Consider the following 13556-nt stretch of genomic DNA (forward strand, 5'->3'; position numbering starts at 1 on the left):
GCGCAGGGCGACAAACGCGTCCAGAGGAGGGGAAGAGACCCAGGGGGAGGGGGAGGAGGGAGATAGCTGGGCAGACCCTCGGACGGTGTGGGCGATGGGCTGCAGGATGAGGGGCAGAAGCTGAGGGATAGCCGGACTAAGGAGGGGGCGAGGGGAGAAAAGATAGCAGCCCTCGCGTGAGCAGTGTGCATTGATTGCCAGCGGTTGCGCTCCTGGCTGGCTGATTTCAGCATCCCCTTCCCCCCCTGCTGCTAAGGCACAGGGGTGTCTAGTGCCTACAGAAGGCAGCTCTTTATCTGAAATGATGCAATGACCTCCCACCGGAGACTTAGTGAGCGGGGGTGGCAGTTCTTGCCATTTTTAACAGCCACATCTACAGGAATCATGCTATTGCAGGAGAGCTCAGCTTTCATTCAAAAAAAGCTTGTGTTGAGCCCTGATACATTTAGAGAAAAAGCTTGGAACATGAAACAAAGCCCCGCTGAAAGCTCACAGGACAGATAAAAAGAGCCCAGCATTTAAAAAACAAAACAAAACAAAAACCCAAATTTTAAACAAGTGTTACTGGTAGGAACTATACCTTTTTGGAACATTTGGAGTCAGCCATACAAAATATTTGTTTATTTTCTTTGCTATAACACACGTTTATTCTTTGTCATTATATAAGTCCCAGGCTTCTCGGGGTTGTCATCTTGGGTGTTAAACTTGCTCCTCAAATTCATGAATGGCACAATACTACCTTACTTGAAATGCCTCCCAAGCAAATTTGCTGAACACATATGTATTTGGCTACCAAGACTCACATAACATTGATATCAATGGGAATATCTAATACATAAAGTTAAACACTTGTTTAATTTCCCCCTCCCCTGGATTGAGGCTTTAGTTTGCACAGTAGGACTGCAATTCACAGTTACCTCTACCACAGACTGCAAACATCAGAAATATTAGGTCTTACCTATTACATGCAATACTGGTTTGATCTGCCAGTAATATGTAATCTCATTTTCCCTTTATTGAAAAGGGAACATTTGTCTGTAACTGATTCTCCAATCCTGTGTAACCTTACGTGCATAGGTCAACTGTAAACTTGAAAAATGTATTATTGTGGTAGTAATGTATATGAGTTTTGAAAAAGGAATGCAGTAGGATTGGATAATGGATAAACAACATCAAAAAAGATAGATATGTAAATTATTGGAATTAGTCAGTTACATAACTATATAGCCACACTTAATGGATTCAAAGGGACTGTCATCCATAAATAACTGATCACGTATGTAACCCATCTGAGCAGCTAGGGTAGCCCACCTGAAAATGCCAAGGTCAGGGCAGGCTGCAAAATGAAGAGCAGATACTCAAACTGGTGGCTAACACTGCAGTTAGATTCACCAACTCGTCACCAACACTGCTTCTGATTCCCCACAGTGGTTAGCAAGAAGCTAAAACTGCATTTCATTGCTGAGTGGGAGCCTGTGACTGAGGTCCAGTAAAGGGATTAAAGTATTAAAATGCTGTTCCCTTTACCAAAAAGGCTCTGCTGATCCCCAAAGAGTCAGCCCCATTCACAGGTCGATATAAGTTTGGATCTTACCCAAAATACCAGACTGCCAGCCAATCCTTCAGGAACTAAAACTAAAGCTTTATTATAAAAGGAAAGATATGAGAGAGGTAACTGGTCAAAGCAATCAGATATATACAAATGACTGAAGTCCACATATACCAGATTCTCAGCAGGATTGTGGAGTTTGCAGGCTTGTACATTTCCTGTGGTGTACATCCAGTACCTGGATAGGTCTCAGTTCTTTGTTTCACAACTTCTATTGTGGATGAGTTGATCCAGAGGTAGGAAACAGGAATGAAGACGACAACATGGGATGAAGCAGCTGCCTTTTATGTCCCTTTGAGATGGGGCTTGTGGAAATTCACAGAAACATGATGGAGTCCAGGGTCACCTGGGCAAGTCCTGGTGACTCAAGCTGTATCCCCTGGGTTCTTTCCCTAGGTTCATTGTACCTTAATGGCCCATTAAGGGAACACAAAGCAGGCTTATTGCTGCTGCCAACCTGTCTGCAGTGTCACCCAGAAACAGCACCAGTTGAAATACAGATATATCATACGTGTTTAGAACTCAATACAACACCGATACATACATATAAATGTATGTATCAATCTTAGCCCATTATAACCTTTCCAATGGTACTTGACATGGCATAGCTCACAGATCATTTATAATATCAATATTGCAAAATTACAATGATCCTTTCTGTACCAGACAACATCACACCTTGTGTGCTGAGGACACATGTAACAGTAGCTTGTTCAGGAAGTTATTTTTATCCTTATTTTCATATTGTGCATTTGTGTGAGTATGTCTTCTGATAGTTTTGTTAAATCAAATTTGTTAAATGTTAAGACAATGTTCAAAAATAGTAATACAACAGATATATTATGTACAGCCATGTTTATATTCAACACTGACTTCACAAGGACCACTTAGTTTAAGAAAAGAACATGAGATTAAACATTTTGCTGAACATGGGCATAAAACCTTAGCACAGTGTATGACAATAAAAGTAAAACACTAATAAGGGCATAACAAACCATAGGATGTAGGATATGCTGTGGCATGTAGTACAGGTGTGCCATAATATGAAACAGATAGTGTCCCTATAATAAACAATTCATATACATCTTGCATTCAAAAAAGAAATAAAGCAATCCTAGTCCCTGAGAGAAACTGATTAAAGACTTTAAATCCATTTAAAAAGTGAGGCATTTACTGTTCATTATAAATTTCACATCCTTCCTCTCCCAACAAACACAGAAATTCACAATGGGAGTCTGGAAAACTAAATATCTACAACAGAAGAGAAAACAATGGGCACAACTGTGGGTCACTCATCCTAAAATTATTCAATATTTAATTATGATGAATTTTCAAAAACAAGTTTAAATTATTATAATTAGTTTGCAAAAACAAACATCTGCCATGTGCAGACCATACAAAAGACACTACATTTGTATAAAAGAAAAATAGTGATTAAATTAAGGAAAGAGTCAGGGCAGATGGGAACTTTGTTAGACATTCTTGATGAAGCAAGGGTAGACAAGAAGGTAAACAGGGCAACTGACATGATGTTTTATAATCAGTGTAGAATAATAAATAAATGTGTTATCGGATTGGTACTGTGCACTAAATATTCATCTTGTTGCATGGATATTAGGTATTGGCTGATTTTCTCCAATACACATTCATTCACTCCTCCTTAAGTTTGCCATCTTCCTGGCTAAACATCTCTATTTCTCCAACTTAATTGAATCCTGTGTCCTCAATCTCGGCTTCTTTTCTGCTGCCTTTGACTTACTGCTCAAAGCCTCCCCTCCTGCGTCGGCACAGAATCTCACTGGATTCTTTGCAAGTGAAAGTCGACAAAATACAATGTAACCTTCCCTCTCCCCTCAGTTCACCTTCCCTTCTCCTCCAACTCTCCCCCTTCTTCCTGGTCACAGATGCAGAAGTGTCTCATCTGTTCTCTTTCTGTAACCCCTCCTCTTGGCCTATTGACCCCATCCCGTCTCGTCTCCTGACCTCCCTTGCATCCACTTCCCTCCCCTCCCTTAATCTTCTCCCTAACCCCTACTATCCTCTAGCTCTTTCCTCTCACAAGAGAAAACATACTTAAGTCTCTCCCATCTTTGAAAAACCCACTTGCCTCTCCAACTATCACCTCATTTCTCTTCTCCCTTTCATGTCTAAGCCTACTGACCATGCGGTTTACAATCAGTAACAAAAGTTCCTCTCCTCCAATTCTCTTCTAGACCGTAACAGTTCATGTGGCTGGGCCCTCTTGTTTCCCTTCAGGTTCCACTCCCCTGGTATCAAGGACTCCACAAAACACTCACCACACCTTATTTGCAGTCACCTATGCTCATTTATTTACAGTGCATACAGTCAGTTCCCAGTTCATGCCTTCAGGCGCTCAGAGGCTCAGGGTTGTGCATCCCTTCTGGCCAGCAGGCAGCCTGACGCACAGTCTTCCCCTGCCCTACTTGGCACACTCCCCCTCCTGGTTTCCTGCACTGGCCTATATACCCTCCCTGGCCTGGTCAGCAGCTGTCCCCCCCCCACTTTGACTCATTAGTTAGAGCTCTGGCTCAGCCTAATCCGTGCAGTTATCTGCTACCTGCTCCCCTTGTAATTACTGGCTCTGCTGGCCTGCACTGCATCAGCCCAGCCCCCTGGGTTGGGGCTGCAGAGGCAGCTGAGGGGTTTACCTCCCCCCTTTAATGAACCAACTGGTTCACCCAACCCCTCTCTCATTTTGGATGGCTATGCTGACCCTTATGAGGCAGCTCATCCCCTTCCACCTGGGGACGCACAGGGTCTTTTCCCTGGGACTCATCTTTCTCTGGCCGTGCCCATCCACCATACAGACACTCTTCACCAACATGTCCCTTCAGCCCACAGATCCAGCATTCGGACCCCCACGTGGGCTGGTCCTTTCCCTGCTCCTAGAGTTCCTCCTTGGCCTTCTTATCCCCTCAGGCATCCTGGGTGGCTAGGCCCTCAGGCCCCCAGACCCCTTAGATATCACTGGAGTCACCACTACCCCGAACGCTACAGGAGTAACTCCTGCGGACCCTCGTCCTTCTGGGCTGGGGGACTGTTTTTATTGGTCCTTTCTGCCCACAAGTCCAACACTCCCACGGGCCCATAGACTGTGAGTGGTCTGGGCTGCCAGTCCTCTCCTCCTTGTGGATTTCCTGCCCCCCTTCCCTCTTCCTTGGGTCCTAGGGGCTCAGTTGCCTTTTCCTCTCCTTGCTTGCATCTAGGGGTATTGTCTTCCAAGGGGCCTGCATCCCCTTACTCTTTCCTTCCTCCTCCTGGGGCCCCTCCTGTCCTATCAACTCTCTGGGAGGGGGTCTCCAGTCTGCCCCCAGCAGGACCAGGTAGGGCAATCCCCCTATCCCGACCTGCTGCCAATTAAATCATCTGTTGGCCTCAAGGGGCACCTGGGCCAGTGGGTATTACTTAGTCTCCCCATGGATACACTGCACCGCTACCCTGGCCCCTGGGGCTAGTCACTGTGGCTTAACCAGCCCCTGCCGGATTAGCTATTGGGTGGAGGTGGGGTCCACCAAGCCCTGCTGGGGTTTCCTCCCCACACGGATGGGGATGGTGGCCAACAGCCACCCCCTCGGCCTCTCCTAGCTGCCAGCTCACCCACAAAAATCGGTTACTCTGCATTCTGTAACAGGGCAGTCCTGTTTCTTGTGGCCAAGACGGCCACACTGACAACACGTCAGTTCTCAGCCCCAGCCACTCCCAGCTCAGGTCCTTTCTTGGGTGTAGGCCCTGGGGTCCTTCCTCCTGGTTCCAAGTCCTTAGCGAGTCCTAGCCTGCCTAGGTGTCGCCGCCTCTACATACTCTTCTGTTAACCTAACTGCCTCTGCCATCCAGCCCAGCTGGTGCCATCGGACCCAGATTCAGAGAGTCTCTGGTAGGCTTTGTAAGAACTGCTACAGAATTACAGTGTAACACTTCTTCCACCGTGAGGGTAGCCAGTCGCAGCCACCGGGTAGCCCAGTCCATCAGCCTCTGGGCAAATGCCCCAGGGCCATAGGCTCCCAGTCCATGTGGCTGTTCAGAATTTTTGCCAGTACCATTCTGCCAACCATCCAACCCGGTCCAGTATGGCAGCTTTCATGGTGTTGTAGTCCCTGGCTTGGGCCTCTCCCAAAGCCATATAGGCCTCCTGTGTCTTGCCCCCTAAATACAGGGCAAGGAGCAAGGCCCAGGTCACCTTTTCCCAGCCAGCTACCATTGCCACCCTCTGAAAAGTCCCAAGGAATGCATCAAGGTCATCACTTGGGTCCATATTATAAAGCTCCCAGCCAGCTGCTCTGGTGCCTTTGCCGCTCACTGGACTCACCATTTGCTGGACCAGCTGGTGTTAGGCAGCTGCCTACTCCTTTATGAGGTCCTGGTGGCTCCTCTGCTGGTCGGCCTCCCAGGACAGCAGCATCTGCCGTTCTGCCTGGGGGACTGCTGCATCTCCCACACTGTCTTCATTAGCCACTGAAGAGTCTCCTCCATTTTGGCTGCCACTTTTAGCAATGGCTATGCTTCAGGGTCCTAGACAAGCCCGCACTGTAACAGTTCACATGGCTGGGCCCTCCTGTTTCCCTCCAGGTTCCACTCTCCTAGTGCCAAGGACTCTACAAAGCACTCACCACACCTTCTTATTTGCAATCACCTGTGCTCATTTATTTACAGCACATACAGTCAATTCCTAGTTCCTACCCCAGGCCTGCTAAGGGCTCAGAGTTGTGCCTCCCTCCTGGCTAGCAAGCAGCCTGACCCACTGTCTTCCCCATCCTGCTTAGCCACACCTCCCTCTCCTGTCATCCTGCACTGGCCTATATACCCTCCCTGGCCAGGTCACCAGCTGTTCCCACTTTGACTCGTTAGTCAGGGCTCTGGCTCAGCCTAATCAGTGCAGCCAGCTGCTACCTGCTCCCCTTGTAATTCCTGGCTCAGTTGGCCTGCACTGCATCAGCCCAGCCCCCTGGGTTAGGGGCAACAGAGGCAGCTGAGGGGTTTACTACCCTCCACTCTGCCACATAGACCCTCTCCAGTCCAGCTTCTCCTCTTTGCACTCCATTGAAACCACTCTTCCCAAAGTCTGTAATCACCTCTTCCTAGCCAAAACTCAGAACCAGTACTCCATCCTCATCCTGAACTTGTCAGCTGCCTTCAGCACTGTCATGCTGTGTGGAGTGGCTCACGACCATGAGTGCCAGCCTCAGGGCAGACTGCCAGAAAGCAGGGCAGGCACCCCAAACTAGTGGCATGTTCTATAATTAGATTTCACCAACCCAGTAACAAATGTCAAGTCCTGGATCACTGTAACAGTCTTATCATGGAGTCATAGACAGTTCAGTCTGTCTTGCCACCCAGGCAGGCTGGACTTAGTGATAAATGGTCACTTACACCAAAAATCACAAAATATTCAGGTTGCTCCCAGTCCCAAGAGACCAGTCAGTCACTTACCCCAGTTCAATATGGTACCTTAGATCTCATTCCAAAGACAATGTTGGTAGCCAGTCCTATAGTAAACTAATTAAGGATTAACTAAAATAGAAAATGGGAGAGTTATTTACAGATTAAAGCAGGCAACATATATACACAAATGAGTTCAGTTTATGGTTTCAAAAGGTGACAGAGTTGTAGTAATTTGTCAGCACTGAATGTCTTTTCAGCACTAACCTAGGTTGGCACTGGAGATCTCTGCTATTTGTTTCTTAGTTCCAGCCCTTGTAAGAGTCCAAACAGGAAAGAGATGAAAAATCTTCATGTCAGGTATCTTTTATTTCCCTCTTCCAGAATTCAAGTTTATGGGACATGCTTTCTTGGATGTAGCACCTTCTTGGGTGTAAGAGGGCCATTAAACCAGTCTTTGTATTGTGATGTTCCACAATGGCCCATTTAGACTTGATAGTTCTTCTGGAAGGGGAAGGGAACCACTTTTCCTACCTAGGTTCACAAGTTCAGAGGACGCATATATACAATTATAAAGCAAAACTTACATATTACTTTATAGCATGGAATAAAGATATTACAAGTAAGATTAATGCATGCAGCAGTTTACGAGCATTTTATAGAGTCTAAACACTAAACGCATCTTTACAACTTCAACACCCATCTTGAACAATAACAACATACTGGTGAGCTGGTCTTGCTATGAATTTGTCAGGGCTCAGCTGATGCCTACAGCTTTGGCAAGAGCTGGTGCCTGGTTAACAGTGCCACATTGACCATGCTCTTCTTTTTGAAATCTTGTCTTCCCTTGATTTCTGTGACTGTTCTCCCCTGGTTTTCCTCTAACCTCTCTAATTATTCCTCCAGCATGTCTTTTTGATGATCCTCCTCATCCCCCCTCCAACTTTCTGTGGGAATTTCAAAGGGCTCTGTCCTTCGTCCACTTCCCTTCTCCCTCTACACCTTATCTCTAGGTAATCTCATCCACAAACTCAAACAGACTCATCTCTATGCTGATGACTCACAGATCTACTTCTGTACTCCAGACTTGTCTCCTTCTGTCCATACTATTGTCCTGTCTCTGACATATCTTCATTGATGTCTATCTGTCAGCTGAGGCTCAACATGGTTGAAACAGAGCTCTTAATCTTTCTCCTCAAGTCCATCCCCCTACCTCCTTTCTCAATCACTGTGGACAACACTACCATACTGCATCTCACTTGGGCACATATCCTCTGAGTCTGCTTTGACTAGGACCTCACAGACAGCCTATGTCTAAATCTTTCCAATTCTTTCTGCCTAATCTCTCTAAAATACGTCCTTTCCTCTCTATCAACACAGCTAAAACTCTTGTTCAGACTCTCATAATCTCATAGACTCATATTCCTAGACTTTAAGGCCGGAAGGGACTATTATGATCATCTAGTCTGACCTACACATCGCAGGCCACAGAATCTCACCCACCCACTCCTGCAGTAGACCTATTACTCTGGCTGAGTTACTGAAATCCTCAGATCTTGATTTAAAGATTTCAAGTTACAGATAATCCATCATTTACTCTAGTTTAAACCAGTAAGTAACCCATGCCGCATGCTGCAGAGCAATCTGACCTGGGGGAAAATTCCTTCCTGACCCCAAATATGGTGATTAGTTAGACCCTGAGTATGTGGGCAAGAAATCTCTGTAGTAACTCAGAACCCTGCCCCTCTGGCCACTCGAGATATTTGCTAACAGCAGATATAGTCAATCTATATGCCACTGTAGGCAACCTCATAATACCATGCCTTCCATAAACTTATTAAGCTTTTGAAACAAGTTAAGTTTTTTACCTCCATTACTCTCTAGGAAGGCTGTTCCAGAAATTCACTCATCTGATGGTTAGAAACTATCTAATTTTAAGCCTAAACTCATTCATGGTCAGTTTATATCCATTTGTCCTTGTGCCAGTACTGGCCGTTGACTTAAGTAACTCCTCTCCCTTCCTGGTGTTTATTCCTCTTATGTATTTAAAGAGAGCAACCATATCTCCCCCCGTCTTCATTTTATTAGGCTAAATAAGGCAATGTCCTTAAGTCTCCTCTAGTAAGGCAGGATCTCAATTCCTCTGATCATCCTTGTACATCTTCTCTGCACCTGTTTCAGTTTGAATTAATCTTTCTTGAACACGGGAGACATCAACATCATCTCACATCTCGATTACTGCAACATCCTTTTCTCTGGCCTTGACAAATGCATGCTTACCTTGCTCATATCCATTCAGAATGCTGCTGCAAAGATCATTTTCTTACAGCATTGCTTTGACCACGCCACCTCTCTCTTTGCATCCTTCTACTGGTTCCCCTATTTCTATTGCATAAAACATAAGCTATTTGTCTCACTATCAGAGCCCTTCATTTTATAGTTTCCAATATGCTTCTGAAAATAAAAAAAAATTGCAAATCAGTAATTTTATTTTTGAAATAAATATGGCTTTCATGAGTAAGTAAAGGTTACTCACCTGCACAGTAACTGTAGTTCTTTGAGATGTGTCCCCCTGTGAATGCTCCACTTCTGGTGCACGTGTCCCATGCACCTTTGACTGGAGATTTTCATTAACAATGTCCATTCGGCCCACACGTACCCCACACACCCTGGTGCAACACGCTCAGGCTAGCTAGGGCTGCATGGGCGAACTCTCCTCAGTTCCTTCTCTACTGCGAAGGCCCAGCAAGAAACTCTGAAGCAGAGGGAAACACGGGTGGGCAGTGGAGCACCCATAGGGACACACATCTCAAAGAACTACAGCTACTACACAGGATGAGTAACCTTTCTTTCTTCTTTGATTAGTTTCCCTATGGGTGCTCCACTTCAGGTGCCTTCCAAGCAGTATCCCCAGGAAGAGGGATCTTCAGAACAGAACCTATACAGAATTGCACTACCCACTACTGCGTCAGGTCTAGAGGCATGGATTTAAGCATAGTGTTTGGAGAAGGTATGTACAGAAGTCCACGTAGCAGCCCTGCAGATTTCAGCTACTGGAACTTCCTTATGAAAGGTCATAGATGTAGACTGCAATCTAGTAGAGTGGGCCTGAGCCCAACAGGAGGTTGAATGTTGGCAATCTCATAGCAAGTGATAATACATCCCAAAACCATCTTGATAGCCTCTGGGGACCCTTAGATTTCTCTGCAATGGAGATAAATAGTCTAGGAGACTTCCGAAACAGCACAGTCCTATTGAGATAGAAAGCCAAAGATTTTCTGACATCTAACATATGGAAAGAAGATTCCTGACTCAAATTATGTGGTTTTAGGGGAAAAAACCACCAGCAGGTTAGGTTCGGAGCCCTAGAAAATTGCTGACAGTAAGCAGCCCAGGGATCCCAGTACGATCATTGGGGGGGTCCATACAGGAGAAGTGGTGGCACCCAGGATTGATCCCAACACTTGTGATGTCTTGTCCTGGACTTTTTCCTGTCTCTGTGGCCCACATAGAAAGTGTTCCTGTAAGGGTGAGCCTATACCAAGACTGATGAGGCTGAATGGACTGAGTAAAAATCCCCTTCATCCTCCTCCTCATAGAGCAGTGGAGAAGCCCAAACTGAAAATGGTGGTGAATCGGGTGGTGCCAGTGATAAATGGGAGTCCGGAGCCCCACTAGTCTTGGTACCAAGGGACGCTCAGTGTCCATGATCAGGAGAGACTGCAGTTCCTCTGCTATGGCTAAACCCCTCGAGAATCGAAGTCCTGGCTGCACCGAATGGGGTATCAGTACCGATGTGATGGTCTCTCTGGAAGCTGAGAATACCGAGGGTTCAGAGTGTTCTGATGGAGGTGCCAGAGTTAGACACTTAGATTATATGGTGCCAATAGCCCATCGATGGAGGTACCAGGGGAAGAGATGCATCTTGTCAGTAGGAATCTCTCTCTTTGTTGTCCCTGTCATGCCTGCTTGGTACTGAGGCTCACTTGGAGCTGTGTTTGCTCTTGGAGCATCTTGGTTTTTGGGCACTGGCAGTATTAGAGGAATCTGCAGCCTCCATGGCGCTGAATCTAGAAATCGATGGTTCTGAGATAGCTGACTTAGTAAAAGGCTGAGATCTCTTTGAAGAAGACACATTCTGACTCCCTTTTCCTCAGGCCTTTGGAGGTCTCTGAGGTCTTCCCCTTCTTGGTACAGAGATGAGCAGAGGTCTCAGGGGCACTAGATCTGCCCTTAGACCAATGTACAGGGGGTTTTCATGACCTGGTTCTGACGTGAAGTGAAGGGTGCATGCCATCATGAGAAGTCTCAGTTTGATCTCTTGATTCTTCCTGGCCCTAGATTTCAGGGCTAAACAGAAGTTACACTTTGTGAGATGTGTGATTCTCCAAGACAGCGGATGCACTCGGAGTGGTCATCGCTAACTGGGATAGCCTTCCAGCAGGTGAGACAACGTTTGAAGCTGGGGAACCAAGCATACCCTCCCAAGGAGGCAAGTCACCCTGCTGGGAGAAGAGAGAAAAAGAGGCACTCCTCTCACAAAAACTAACCAATAATTAAACACTAACCTATTATTAAGATAAAAAGAAAAGGATTCTAATAAGATGAGGCATACTGGAAGCAGGCACACTACAGCTCTGTCTCAGGCTGAGGTGGTTGAGAAAGAAATATGGGCGATTCATTTGCACAGCCCTATATAGCCTTGGTGCAGGGCATGAGGGTGTGTAGGGAACATGTGCGGGCCAAAGAGACATTGTTAACGAAAATCTCCTATGAAAGGTGCATAGGGCACATGCACACCTGAAGTGGAAAACCTATCGGGACATTACTCAAAGAAGACATCAGATTTATCTTTTCATAGCCTTCCTCATTACAGAATCATTATGTGATTAACATCATATTGATTTTGCAATCCACTTGGAGAAATACTGCATATATTGCAACTACATTGATTTGCCAAAGGGACAATGAAGATGGGATGCTGGTGAGAAACAAAAAATTGAGGAATATGCACAGCATATTGTAAGGTAGATAAGGAAACACAAAATGGCTCTCCATAGCACAAGAACATCCAGAAAATAGCATATAGACATGGACGCTGTGGAATAGCCTAATGATCAGGCTTGTGGTAATAATTCCACACTAACAAAAATTTTACATGGTGCTGCTAGAGTCATAGGTTGATTACAGATCATATGTATGTAGAAAGTGAAGATCATATGAATTAATGCTAGCAAAAGTTCAAAAAAGGAATATTATTTTATAATCATGCACAAGTTAGTTCAAATAACATTTTGAATAATTCATTCTGTGTCATCATGTTAAAATGCATTACTTTTGAAAGGTAATGTGTGACTCCTGCAGGAGGTGGGTGGCTGTGTCCTCCTTGCTGGAGGGAAATAATCAAAAGATCTTAAATAATAAGGAGAAAGAGAGTACAGCTGCATCTACAAGGCGGCCATCTACAACACCAGGGAGAGGAGGTTGGCCGAGGAGGTACTCTTCGACTGTGGGGCCTCCTTCCGTTTCTCTGTCTGATCATGTCTCCAAGCAGAGTTCCTCTGGGCCATGTCCGCTGATTCCTTGGCTACCTTCGAGGAGCAGTGGGTGCTGTCTGGGGTTCTCTGCTTGGTATCCCCTTCAGGTTCCCTCCATTTAGCCCTTTGACCTCCATGCCCGTCCCTGTTTTTTCATTCGTTGTCCCCCATAATTAGTTGAGTCCAGGTCCAGTAGCTCCTCCCCTTAGGCTGGGGGAGAGGCTTTTAGCTGTGGGTGGGCTTGTGCCCACCTACATCCTGGTACTCAAATAGTATTGGAGCCCTAACTGAGGGGAATTGGAGCCGGCTGAGTAAGCCTGCATGGAGTGGGCCAATGAGGAGCAGCTGCCAGGCTCGCTAGCCAGGTGCTATAAAGGCCCACAACAAGGATTGGAGGGAGGGGAGAACAGCCTGAAAGGGAGAAGCCACTCTGGGTCAGTGGCTGAACTGTGAGGCCCCTGAGGCTAGACTTTGTGTCAACAGAGTTTGATGGGTAACAACCTGTAAACAAAGCACACTGGTGCGATCAGAAAGCTGAAGTCTGAGAGTGTTTTTGGGGAGCAGAGGACCTGAGCAGCAGGGGGCCTGTGTGAACCTGCTACCTGAGGCTTTTGGCAGTAAGCTGTGCCTACCGGCAGCGAGAAATGGCTATTGGCAATGAGCTGCGACTGTAGCTGTTGGCAGCAAGATGTGACGGCTGATGAGATGTGGCTACGTGGCATCTACAAACTGAATGTAGACGACTAGTTTGCAGCAGCACACTCCTTGCTTTAAAGCTTTACAGCTCAAACCTCTGGAATTGCGTAGGTGTGTGAGCCTTTCCTTAAGAATCCTAGTCCATCTTTCTTCATGACTCTTTACTGTGCTATGTTTGTTGCTTGCCAAGCAGAGATGAAAGATTTAAAAACAAATTCTGCACAATATACCCTTTTGATGGAGTAGATTTAAAATAGATACCAAACAGCTGCCTTGAGCATTTGGAGAAAGTGCACGTGCCTCTGAATCCGCTATTA

This window comes from Emydura macquarii, unplaced genomic scaffold, assembly GCF_026122565.2.
Source record: "Emydura macquarii macquarii isolate MOO-44397 ecotype Brisbane River unplaced genomic scaffold, CSIRO-AGI_Emac_v2 contig_2636, whole genome shotgun sequence".
NCBI lineage: Eukaryota > Metazoa > Chordata > Testudines > Chelidae > Emydura > Emydura macquarii.